The sequence below is a fragment of the Oncorhynchus clarkii genome, chromosome 10 (assembly GCF_045791955.1).
Source record: "Oncorhynchus clarkii lewisi isolate Uvic-CL-2024 chromosome 10, UVic_Ocla_1.0, whole genome shotgun sequence".
NCBI classification, from domain to species: domain Eukaryota; kingdom Metazoa; phylum Chordata; class Actinopteri; order Salmoniformes; family Salmonidae; genus Oncorhynchus; species Oncorhynchus clarkii.
In genome coordinates this window covers 1,609,004-1,621,509 of record NC_092156.1, presented here as the reverse complement: position 1 = coordinate 1,621,509, position 12,506 = coordinate 1,609,004, and positions in this window count along the sequence as shown.

Genomic DNA, 12,506 nt, shown 5'->3' with positions numbered 1-12,506 from the left:
CGTCCCTAAGGACGGAATAGATATGACGGCTGGTTACACAAAGAAAGGGGGTTGGGTGAAATGAAAGCGCGGGAAGACTGAGGAACAAAAGGTTTGGATCTCTATCGGGCCCAATGCAGTTATGCTATCATAAATACAGAATCTTATGCATTCTAAATAACCGCCCAAAAGGAAAATGCAATAAATATTTATTCTGAGCCGCGCCTCAATAGGTTGGTCGTAGATGGAAGGCCGTGTTGCCCAACTGAGATCTCCCTGTCCTCTGAAGAATGTCTGGTAGACGGATACTTTTTAGTGCCGTCGTCATTTGGTAGGTCAGATACTTTGTCCATCCTTTCCTAGCCCACGTTTACAGGTGCTGCTGATAACTCAATGACTAGGAGGTATCACTTATTTAGTGAATAAGAGTTCAAAGTTCATACCAAGTTACCATACTTTGAGCTCTCGCTGAAGTTGGCTTAGTTCTGTAGTTTGATATTAGCCCTTTTAACCTGTTAACTTGGGCGGGGCCACTGAGTTGAGCCTAGTTCACTTATGAAAACCAATTCTCTCATTTAGAAGCTACAAATAGTTTAATATTTAAACATTTAAATTGTACAACAATTCCATGTGAATCTGATAACTATAATGTGTAGACTTTCCAAGAAACAGTTTATTGTCATCCTATCAGTAATAATGTCTCAGACGACAACTGATTTGATGTCATATTCATTAAGTACCAACGCATATTTTCAACTGGTCGGATTATCGAAATATGGTTCTGTTCACCACCCTTTTGATGTTACCAGACTCTCTATGTTAACAAAGGGCTTTCCATGAGTCACTCTGTAGAGTAGACAGGAAAGGGGGAAAGGTATTTATGGGGGTCATAAACCTCACCAACTCTGAAGAGTTATATTTGGAAAATTATAACTTTATAATCTGAAGATTTTCCTTGGTGCCCCGACTTCCTAGTTAATTACATGATTAGTTTAATCACTTAATAATAATTACAGGGAATTGATTTGATAAAATAACAGTCTTCAATTTGAATGATGCCAAAGACACATGTCCCGTATAATTATAGTAAAATACTGTAAAATACCAGTGTTACAATTACAGCAGCATTTACAGTATATTAGGCTAATTAGGCTAATTTAGGCAAATTTTATTTATTTTATTTATTTAACCTTTATTTAACCAGGAAGGGCTCATTGAGATTAAAATCTATTTTTTCAAGAGCCCCCTGGCCAAGATAGGCAGCACCAAGTCATTACAAAAAAATTGCAGACAGACAACATCTAGTAAAAACCATTGAAAACCTCTTACTTCTACCCCGTCCTTTTTCGAACATTCTGTTAAAAATCGCGCAACTTTTCAGCGTCCTGCTACTCATGCCAGGAATATAGTATATGCATATGATTAGTATGTGTGGATAGAAAACACTCTGAAGTTTCTAAAACTGGTTAAATCACGGCTGTGACTATAACAGATCGTGTGTTTCATTGAAAAACGCAAGAAAAACTGCTCTCTGAAAGCTAAAAATAATTTCCATAAGTCACTTCCATGGGTTGTTAAAAGGGGACAAAATTTAATATCGACCTGCATGCAATTCATACAAATTCCACACGATGTCGCCATTGTCGTCATTTTCAATTGAATTTTTTGTTGGAAAATCCAACTATCTGGATTCCGTTTCTTCCAGTCTCCACCAGGATGCTGTGAATGTGGACATTGGCAGCCATTGATTTGCAGACGAGGAGCTATTGAATATACATCGCCCTGTAATCATTTTGATAGATTATAAACGTTTACTAATACCTAAAATTGGATTACAAAAGGATTTCGAAGTGTTTTGTGAAAGTTTATCGTCAACTTTTTTAATTTTAAAAAATGACGCAGCGTTTAAAAACAATGTTTTTTTCTGAATGACACAGCTTCCATAGAAAGCTATTTTGGGTATATATGGACCGATTTAAATGAAAAAAAGACCCAATAGTGATGTTTATGGGGCATATAGGAGTGCCAAGAAAGAAGCTCGTCAAAGGTAATGAATGTTTTATATTTTATTTCTACGTTTTGTGCTGCGTCGGATAAGCAGAGTCTTTGTTTACGTCGCATTCAGGCATTTTGAGGTGTTGCATGCTATCAGATAATAGCTTCTCATGCTTTCGCCGAAAAGCATTTTAAAAATCTGACTTGTTGGCTAGGTAGCTTTAATTCAATACCCTGCTTGTGAATTTTGATCAAGGTTTGAGTTTTAACGAGTACATTTAGCATTTAGCGTAGCGCATTTGCATTTCCAGGTGCCTACTTGAGACATATGCGTCTCAAGTAGAATCAAGAAGTTAACAAGAGTATAAAACAGCAAATTAAAAACATTGACAGGTCAGGGAATCAGCCTCAAGATCCTTCATCAGTGAATTAAAAACACCAATCGGGACAAGTTCTTCCAGTTTAAAAGTATTTTGTTATTTTTCCAAGACGATGGCGCAGAGTACATAAAAGCCCTTTTACCAAATTCAGTTCGGACATTTGGAACAGTTAGCAGGATAAAGTCCAGCGAACGAAGAGAGTACCCACCACATGGGTACCTACGAGTGACTAGAGAAGGTCAGCCAACCCTGGTATACAAAGTTCAGTGGTGAGTAAGGGTTTTGCAATTTAAATCTCAAAGTGCCATGGTAAAGGGTGTCAATTGATCTCAAACACTGAGCGGAAGCATTCATATATAAAATATCCCCACAGTCTAGTAAAGGCATAAATGTAGCTGATATTACAAGCCTCCTTCTGGCTTCAAAAGAAAAACAGGCCTTATTCCTAAAATAAAATCCCAATTTCAGCTTCAATTTTTTTGTAAGTTGTTGAAACTGCAATTTAAAAGAGGCTGTCATCAATTAAAGATATTTATATGAGGTTACAACCTCAATCTCCTTGCCCTGTGTGACGTAGAAGTCATTCATCACTCCTCCCTGCTCCGTTATCAGATAAGTTAACAATGTGGATCGACACAAATTAACTTCTTGTCAGTGTTTATATTTAATATAAGCAATATGTATTATACTTATCTATGTTGTGGATGAGCGAGTTGTTTGTTTGTTCTGTTCCTCTCTCTCTCCATCTCTGTAGCTTCCGGGTATGCTGGATAAGGACCCGAGCTAAGGGAATTGGGCTGACTTTGTAGTGCCTGTCCCGAATGGTTCATTCATGTAAATGGGCATATTGAAAGACACTGTTAGTAGTGAGGTAATTTGGTAGATGTTATGTTGTGATATTGTTTCATAAACATGTTGCAAGGTATATACTTTATGTTTAGTTAATGGAAAATGTAGGTTTGACAAGGTAATTGCTTAATTAATTAGTGTTAATTGATCTGAGGGGAGGGGCTAGCCCTACAAAAGGAGCCTCTCTTTCAGTTCATGGGGAGGCATTTTGGATTGAGCTGTGAATGGGGCAGCATTTTGTTTAGCTGTCCCATAAGGTATATGTTTGATGGCAGTACTGTGAATGGGGCAGCATTGTGTTTAGCTGTACCATAAGGTATGTGTGATGGCAGTACTGTGAATGGGGCAGCATTGTGTTTAGCTGTCCCATAAGGTACAGTGCCTTGCGAAAGTATTCGGCCCCCTTGAACTTTGCGACCTTTTGCCACATTTCAGGCTTCAAACATAAAGATATAAAACTGTATTTTTTTGTGAAGAATCAACAACAAGTGGGACACAATCATGAAGTGGAACGACATTTATTGGATATTTCAAACTTTTTTAACAAATCAAAAACTGAAAAATTGGGCGTGCAAAATTATTCAGCCCCCTTAAGTTAATACTTTGTAGCGCCACCTTTTGCTGCGATTACAGCTGTAAGTTGCTTGGGGTATGTCTCTATCAGTTTTGCACATCGAGAGACTGAACTTTTTTCCTATCACTATGTAAATAAACACTCTTGCAGAGAAGAACATTTGCGGCTCAGCCATCTTTTAACTTTGATAGAGGTTAGGTGTTCCAGTTTAGCCTTCTGGCCCACTCTACGTGATAGAGGTTAGGTTTTCCAGTAGAGCCTTCTGGCCTACTCTACGTGATAGAGGTTAGGTTTTCCAGTATAGCCTTCTGGCCTATTCTACGTGATAGAGGTTACGTTTTCCAGTATAGCCTTCTGGCCTACTCTACGTGATAGAGGTTAGGTTTTCCAGTATAGCCTTCTGGCCTACTCTACGTGACATATGGTGGCAGTGGTGTTATGGCGCACCACAAATCAGTGAATTCCAACAAGAGAGGTAAAGGAATGTGTACAGGATTGCGTTAGAAATCAAAATCAACTGTTAGAAAAGGTACCTGAAGTTGAACCTGGGTGGAATACCATGGAATCTTCTGGTGAAGAAGAGGTTAAGTATGAGAAACTAGGAGCCCGACACCAGGACGACAAAGGCTCGACGCAGCAGGGATTTCAACTCCACAGCAGGCTCCCCAAGCAGTAATGAGGCCAGCCCCAGCACCAGGAGACCAGTCCAGCAGTGTTTAACCTTAGCAGCAATATAGCCTTAGAGGCTTACACAGCAATGGATGAGGGGCTGTCCAACGTCTACACGGGCTTGAAGGAAGCACTGCTGGTGAAGTTCGACATCTCCCCAGAGACCTACCATCAACGCTTCAGAGCTGCATCGACGCCCTCGGGTGAGACGCCGACAGAGACGTACCACCGCCTTAAGGGTGGTACCGACGATGGGTTCGACCAGAGGAGAAGACACAGGACGAGATCGGTGAGGTCATCATCCTCGAGCAACTTCTACCAGTTCTACCACATGACATTCTAACCTGGGTCCGAGAGCACAAGCCCAAGGATGGGCTTATGGTGGCCAAGCTTGCACTGCAAGCTCTCAGGTTACTGTTATGTACCCAGAGAGGGGGATGGTGTTCAGAATAGAACGACTCGTGTAGGGTCAGGCTTGGTACCTGTAAAAGTGAATGGTAAAAGTCTTAATGCAATGATTGACACCGGTAGTTCCCTGTCGTTGATCAGAAAAGTTAATGTACCTGTTAATTATATTGATTACGGTCATCAGACACTGATCCAATGTGTTCATGGTGACCAGTCACAGCAGCCCACAGCTGAGCTCACAGTTGAGATTCAGGGTCAGAAATACCTCCTCAAAGTTGGGGTAATGGAGAAGCTACCTTTTGAGATGATTTTGGGGAGGGATGTGCCTGTACTCTCTGATCTGTTGGGAAGTGTGGGGGGACAGCTATATGAGCAGTCAGTTTGCCAGTCTGATGTTCAGGTGTCATGTTCAGTTTTCACTCGTGCCCAGGCCAAAGCTGGTTTATAACCTCTGCCTGACTTGTGTGATAGTCTGACAGATAGTTCTGAACCAAAGGGCCCAGAAAGTCACGCCGCCAGCGGCGCCTTGAGAAGTATGTGGGAACCCCTGTACCTGTTGCTGATGTGTCTGAGATGTTCTGCAACATTTTGCCACACTGCAGAAGTCTGACGCAACCTTGAAATGTTTGTTTGACAAGGCCTTAATTAACTAGGGTCAGTAAATCTTCATGCGGGGGGATTTACACGGTAGACAACCACATACTCTACCTTGGGTCAGAGGCAGATAGCAGGAAGTTGGTGGTGCCATCTACCTGTAGACCACTTGTTCTCAACCTTGCACATACAGTTCCATGGGCAGGTCATCTAGGGCAACATAAGACCTATCTTAGGCTCCCATTTCTTTTGGCCCTCCATGTATATTGATGTACAAACCTACTGCAAATCATGCCCCACGTGCCAGAAAACCAGTGCTGTCCGTAGGTCTGACCGGGCTCCTCTATGTTCATTGCCAGTTATCTCTACCAGATTCAAGAGAATTGCAACGAACATTGTTGGACCCTTGGAGAAGAGTAGCGCAGGTTACAAGTATATATTGGTGATATGCGACTATGCCACCCGGTTCCCAGAAGCCTTCCCACTCCATTCCATAACCACTCCAAAAATAATCAGTGCTCTTGTTCAACTCTTCTCTCGTGTAGGAATCCCAGATTAAATCCTGACGGACCAAGGGACAAGCTTCACCTCACGACTGATGGTTCAACTCCAGCAACAGCTGGGCATTAAAGGCTTGAGGACCACTCCCTACCATCCCCAAACGGATGGGCTCGTAGAGAGATTCAATCAAACGCTCAAGAACATGCTGAGACAGTTTGTGGCTGACTGGGATACGTGGTTACCCTTTCTGCTTTTTGCTTACAGGGAGGTGCCTCAGGTATCTACAGGTTTCTCGCCATTCAAACTCCTCTATGGGTGGCCAGTGCAGGGACCACTGGACCTGCTGAAGAAGTGCTGGGAAGGTTCACCAATAGCTACCTCAGGACAGGGGATTGTCCAGTACGTCCTCCCGATGCGAGACAGGTTGGAGCGGTACCGAGAGGAAGCTAGGGCAAACCTTCAGCAAGCCCAGAAGGCTCAGAAGAGAGGGTTTGACCAGCACGCTCGCCACAGAGAGTTTGAGCCAGGACAGAAAGTCCTGCTCCTCCTTCCCTTGTCTACCAGCAAGCTCCTTGCGCAGTCGAAAGGCCGTACCTAATCGGGAGGAAGATGGACCAGGTGACCTACAAGGTGCTGCACCCGGACAAGGGTAAGAAGAAGCAAACCTATCATGTGAACCTCAAGGAGAAAGAGGAACTATCCAAGGGAAAGTCCTTTCTGGTCCGCAGAGTAGAAGAAGAAGAGTCAGATGGGGTCACAGAGGCATGGAAAGGACGAGCAGAGGTCATACTGGCTCACCTGGAAGAAAACAAGCAAGATGAGCTGAAGCAGCTGTTTGGCAAGTATCTGGCCCTCTTCAGTCAGAGACCAGGAGGAATCAAAGTCCTAGAACACGTAATTCGTTTGAAGTCTTGCCAGAACCCTGTCCGCCAGCATCCTTACCGTGTGCCTGAGAGGCTGGTGGTAGCCCTCAAGGAAGAGGTCCACACCATGATAGAGATGGATGTTGTCAAGCCATCTTCAAGTGAATGGAGCAGCCCTATTGTCATTGTCCCAAAGAAGGATGGGTCTTTGTGCGTCTGCATGGACTTCCGTAAGGTGAATTCCATCTCCCAGTTTGATGCCTACCCCATGCCCCGCATTGACGACTTACTGGAGAGAATAGGTAGAGCTCATTACATCACCACATTGGATCTCATCAAATTGAGTGCTTTGTTACAGCATTGTACTGTATAGTTCTCTGATATTACAGTAAAATACAGGAAGATGGTGGAAAGTTACTGTGAAAATTATAGTAATGTACTATCCAGAGATGGCTTCTGTGCTGTTTTACAGTAAAATGTAACCTACTGGCTACTGTTTAACATTGTATCTCTGCTGATAACTCTGTGTTTGTAGTTATGTTGTAGAGAGCCTTCAGTCTTTTAGCACCACTTTGGCAGAGCGGTTATGAACACTTAGCAAGTGAAGGCGGCCACACACACACACACACATACACACACACACACACACACACACACACACACGAGCTGCCTCTTTTAGGAAGTCTATGGCAAAACGTCAGAACACAAAGAACAGTGTTTTTGCAGCTCAATACTAAATGATGAGGCCCACTAAAAAACAACTTGACGATGAAAAAAATGAGAGGATGAATTTTGCTTTGAAGGGGGTTGGGGAGAGTGAGAAATTGGAAGAGAGAGAGAGGGAGGAGCAGAGAGAGAAAGAAGGAGAGCGAGAGGGGGTGAGGGTGAGAGGAGAGAGAGTGAACGTTGAAGAGTGAAACTGAGGGACAATGAGCGAGAGAGTACTCTGCTTTTCAGGAGGATGTGGGTTGAGAGAGGGAGAAAGAGAGAGCGGGAGAGAAATAAATAAAGTGGAGAGTGGGAGAAAATCTCTCATAGCCCAAATGGATTTTGGCAGGGTAGATGGAAATCCTAACTAGTAGAAAATGGTCTGGCAGACGTAGAACTGGACAGCTCTGGAAGCTGCGAGTGACTACTCATAGAGAGAGTGTGTGTCTGTGCAAGTGAAAGACATCAGTTTAGCTTCCTCCACTGTCCCTGTCCCCATACCGGGTGATACTCAACACACTTGACCACCCTCCTTGACAACATACCAACTGAATGATCTGCTAGACAAAATATCTGACCCTCAACACGGGGGCACCTCAGGGGTGCATGCTTAGTCCCCTCCTGTACTATCTGTTCACCCACAACTACTTGGCTCCTACAGCATCATTAAGGTTGCTGATGACACAACGGTGGTATTCCTGATCACCGACAACAATGAGATTGCCTATAGGGAGGAGGTCAGAGACCTGGCAGTTTGGTGCCAGGAAAACAACTTCTCCCTTAACATCAGCAAGACAAAAGAGCTGATCGTGGACTACAGGAAACAGAGGGCCGAGCACGCCCCAATCGTCCACATCGACGGGGCTGTACTGGAGCAGGTCGAGAGCTTCAAGTTCCTCGTTGTACACATCAATAAGGAATTATCAAGGTCCACACACCAACACAGTGAAGAGACAACAACAACAAGGATTTCCCTTTTAGGAGGCTGAAAATATTTGCCGTTGGTCCTCAGATCCTCAAAAAGTTATATAGCTGCATCATTGAGAGCATCTTGACTTGCTGCCCCACCGCCCGTAAGGCAACCCCTTGGCATCCGACCACAAGATGCTAAAGAGGGTAGTGCGTACTGCCCAGTACATCACTGGCTCCCTGCCGTCCAGGACCTCTATACCAGGTGGTGTCAGAGGAAGGCCCTACAAATGGTCAAAGACTCCAGCCACCCTAGTCATAGACTGTTCTCTCTGCTACCGCACGGCAAGCAGTACCGATGTACCAAGTCTAGAACCAACAGGACCCTGAACAGCTTCTACCTCCAAGCCACAAGATTGTTAAATAGTTATAATTAACCAATAGCTACCCGGACTATCTGCATTGACCCTTTTTACACTAACTACTTTGACTCATTACATACTGTTACTGTTTATTATCTATCCTTTACCCCTACCTACAGTATACTGCTGTTACTGTCTATTATCTATCATTTACCCCTACCTACAGTCTACTGCTGTTACTGTCTATTTTCTATCCTTTACCCCTACCTACAGTATACTGCTGTTACTGTCTATTATCTATCCTTTACCCCTACCTACAGTACACTGCTGTCGCTGTCTATTATCTATCCTTTACCCCTACCTACAGTATACTGCTGTTACTGTCTATTTTCTATCCTTTACCCCTACCTACAGTCTACTGCTGTTACTGTCTATTTTCTATCCTTTACCCCTACCTACAGTATACTGCTGTTACTGTCTATTTTCTATCCTTTACCCCTACCTACAGTCTACTGCTGTTACTGTCTATTTTCTATCCTTTACCCCTACCTACAGTATACTGCTGTTACTGTCTATTATCTATCCTTTACCCCTACCTACAGTACACTGCTGTCGCTGTCTATTATCTATCCTTTACCCCTACCTACAGTATACTGCTGTTACTGTCTATTATCTATCCTTTACCCCTACCTACAGTATACTGCTGTTACTGTCTATAATCTATCCTTTACCCCTACCTACAGTATACTGCTGTTACTGTCTATTATCTATCCTTTACCCCTACCTACAGTATACTGCTGTTACTGTCTATTATCTATCCTTTACCCCTACCTACAGTACACTGCTGTCGCTGTCTATTATCTATCCTTTACCCCTACCTACAGTATACTGCTGTTACTGTTTATTATATATCCTTTACCCCTACCTACAGTATAATGCTGTTACTGTCTATTATCTATCCTTTACCCCTACCTACAATATACTGCTGTTACTGTCTATTATCTATCCTTCACCCCTACCTAAAGTATACTGCTGCTACTGTTCATTTATACTGTTGACTAGTCACTTTATCCCTCCCTACAGTATATGTACATATCTACCTCAACTACCTTGTATCCCTGCACATGGACTCAGTATTGGTACTCTGGTATTCTGTGTATATGGCTAAGTTATCTTTACTCAATGTGTATTTATTCCTCGTGTTATTATTTTTCCATTATTTCAAGTTTTTCTCTCTGAATTGTTGGGAAGGGTCCGAAAGCCTTTCACTGCTCGCCTATACCTGTTGTTTACGAAGCAAGACAAATACAATTTGACTTGGAGTTTAATGCGGAAGCATGGCAGATCACTGAGGAAGCATGGTAGATCACTGAGGAAGCATGGTAGATCACTGAGGAATAATGGCAGTGTAGGATGGTATGGTTTGAATGGACTTTTCTGATAAATCCTCTTTGTTCAGGGAAAATGTATTTATATGATTTTTCCATGTTGCTGTCTCTGGATAATCTCTCTGGTATAAAAGTGTATGGTATAGTATAGTACAGTATGGTACCGTTTGGTAAAGTATGGCATGGTATAGTATGGTATAAAATTGTACAATATGGTATAGTATGGTGCATTATGGTATAGTATAGTACGGTATCGTAATGTATAGTTTTGCATGGTTTGGGAAGGCACGGTATGTTATAGAATGGGATAAAATGGTATAGTATTGTAAGGCTTGTCGTTGGGAGAAAGAGAGGAGGACCAAGGTGCAGCGTGGTAAGTGTTCATCTTGTTTTAATAAGAAATGTTGAACACTGAACAAAACAATAAAACAACAAAACGAACAGTCCTGAAAGGTTAAACCAAACACAGAACAGAAAATAATCACCCACAACTCAAAGGTGAATCCAGGCTACCTACATTTGGTTCTCAATCAGGGACAACAATAAACAGCTGCCTCTGATTGAGAACCATACCAGGCCAAACACAAAAATCCCAAAACATAGAAAAAGGAACATAGACAACCCACCCAACTCACGCCCTGACCAAACTAAAACAAAGACATAATAAAAGAACTAAGGTCAGAACGTGACAGTACCCCCCCCCTAAAGGTGCGGGCTGCCGCAAAACCTAAACCTATAGGGGAGAGCCTGGGTGGGTGTCTGTCCGCGGTGGCGGCTCTGGCGCGGGACGTGGACCCCACTCCACCATAGTTTTTCTTCGCCTCTTTAACCGCCTCCGTGGCCTCTTTAACGTGGCGACCATCGCCGCCGACCTCGGACTGGGGAACCAAGCCACGGTTCCCGAATGGACGGGATATTCCGGCAGCACCGGACGGATGGGAGACTCCGGCAGCTCCGGAGTGAAGGGCGATTCCGGTAGTGCCGGCGTGACAGGCAATTCCGGCAGCTCCTGGCTGACGGACGGCTCTGGCAGCTCCTGGCTGACTGATGGCTCCTGGCTGACTAGCGGCTCTGGCAGCTCCTGGCTGACTGGCGGATCTGGCAGCTCCTGGCTGACTGGCGGCTCTGGCAGCTCCTGGCTGACTAGCGGCTCTGGCAGCTCCTGGCTGACTGGCGGCTCTGACAGCTCCTGGCTGACTGGCGGCTCTGGCAGCTCCTGGCTGACTGGCAGCTCTGGCAGCTCCTGACAGACGGGCGACTCTGGCAGCTCAGGACAGACGGGCGACTCTGGCAGCTCAGGACAGACGGGCGACTCTGGCAGCTCAGGACAGACGGGCGACTCTGCCAGCGCTGGGCAGGAGGAAGACTCTGACAGCGCTGAGCAGGCGGGAGCACCTGTAGGAAGGAGATTGAGAGACAGCCAGGTGCGGGGGGCTGCCACTGGAGGGCTGGTGCGTGGAGGTGGCACCGGATAGACCGGACCGTTTTTTAAATTTTTTTTATTTTACCTTTATTTAACTAGGCAAGTCAGTTAAGAACAAATTCTTATTTTCAATGACGGCCTAGGAACAGTGGGTTAACTGCCTGTTCAGGGGCAGAACGACAGATTTGTACCTTGTCAGCTCGGGGGTTTGAACTTGCAACCTTCCGGTTACTAGACCAACGCTCTAACCACTAGGCTACCCTGCCGCACCGTGAAGGCACACCGGAGCTCTCGAGCACCGAGCCTGCCCAACCTTACCTGGTTGAATGCTCCCCATAGCCAGGCCAGTGTGGCGAGGTGGAATAGCCCGCACTGGGCTGTGCTGGCGAACCGGGGACACCATGCGTAAGGCTGGTGCCATGTACACCGGCCCGAGGAGACGCACTGGAGACCAGATGCGCTGAGCCGGCTTCATGGCACCTGGCTCGATGCCCACTCTAGCCCGGCCGATATGAGGCGCTGCTATGTTTCACACCGGGCTATGCCTGCGCACCGGGGACACCGTGCGCCTAACGGCATAACACGGTGCCTGCCCGGTCCCTCTCTCTTCACGGTAAGCACGGGGAGTTGGCGCAGGTCTCCTACCTGACTTCGCCACACTCCCTGTGTGCCACCACCCAAGACATTTTTGGGGCTGCCTCTCGGGCTTCCAGCCGCGCTGCCGTGCTGCCTCCTCATACCGCCACCTCTCAGCTTTCGCTGCCTCTAGCTGTGCCTTGGGGAGGTGAAATTCCCCAGCCTGTGCCCAGGGTCCTTTGCCGTCCAGGATCTCCTCCCATGTCCAGGAGTCCTGAGATCGCTGCTGCTGCTGCTGCTGCTGCCCGTTACTACACTGCTTGGTCCT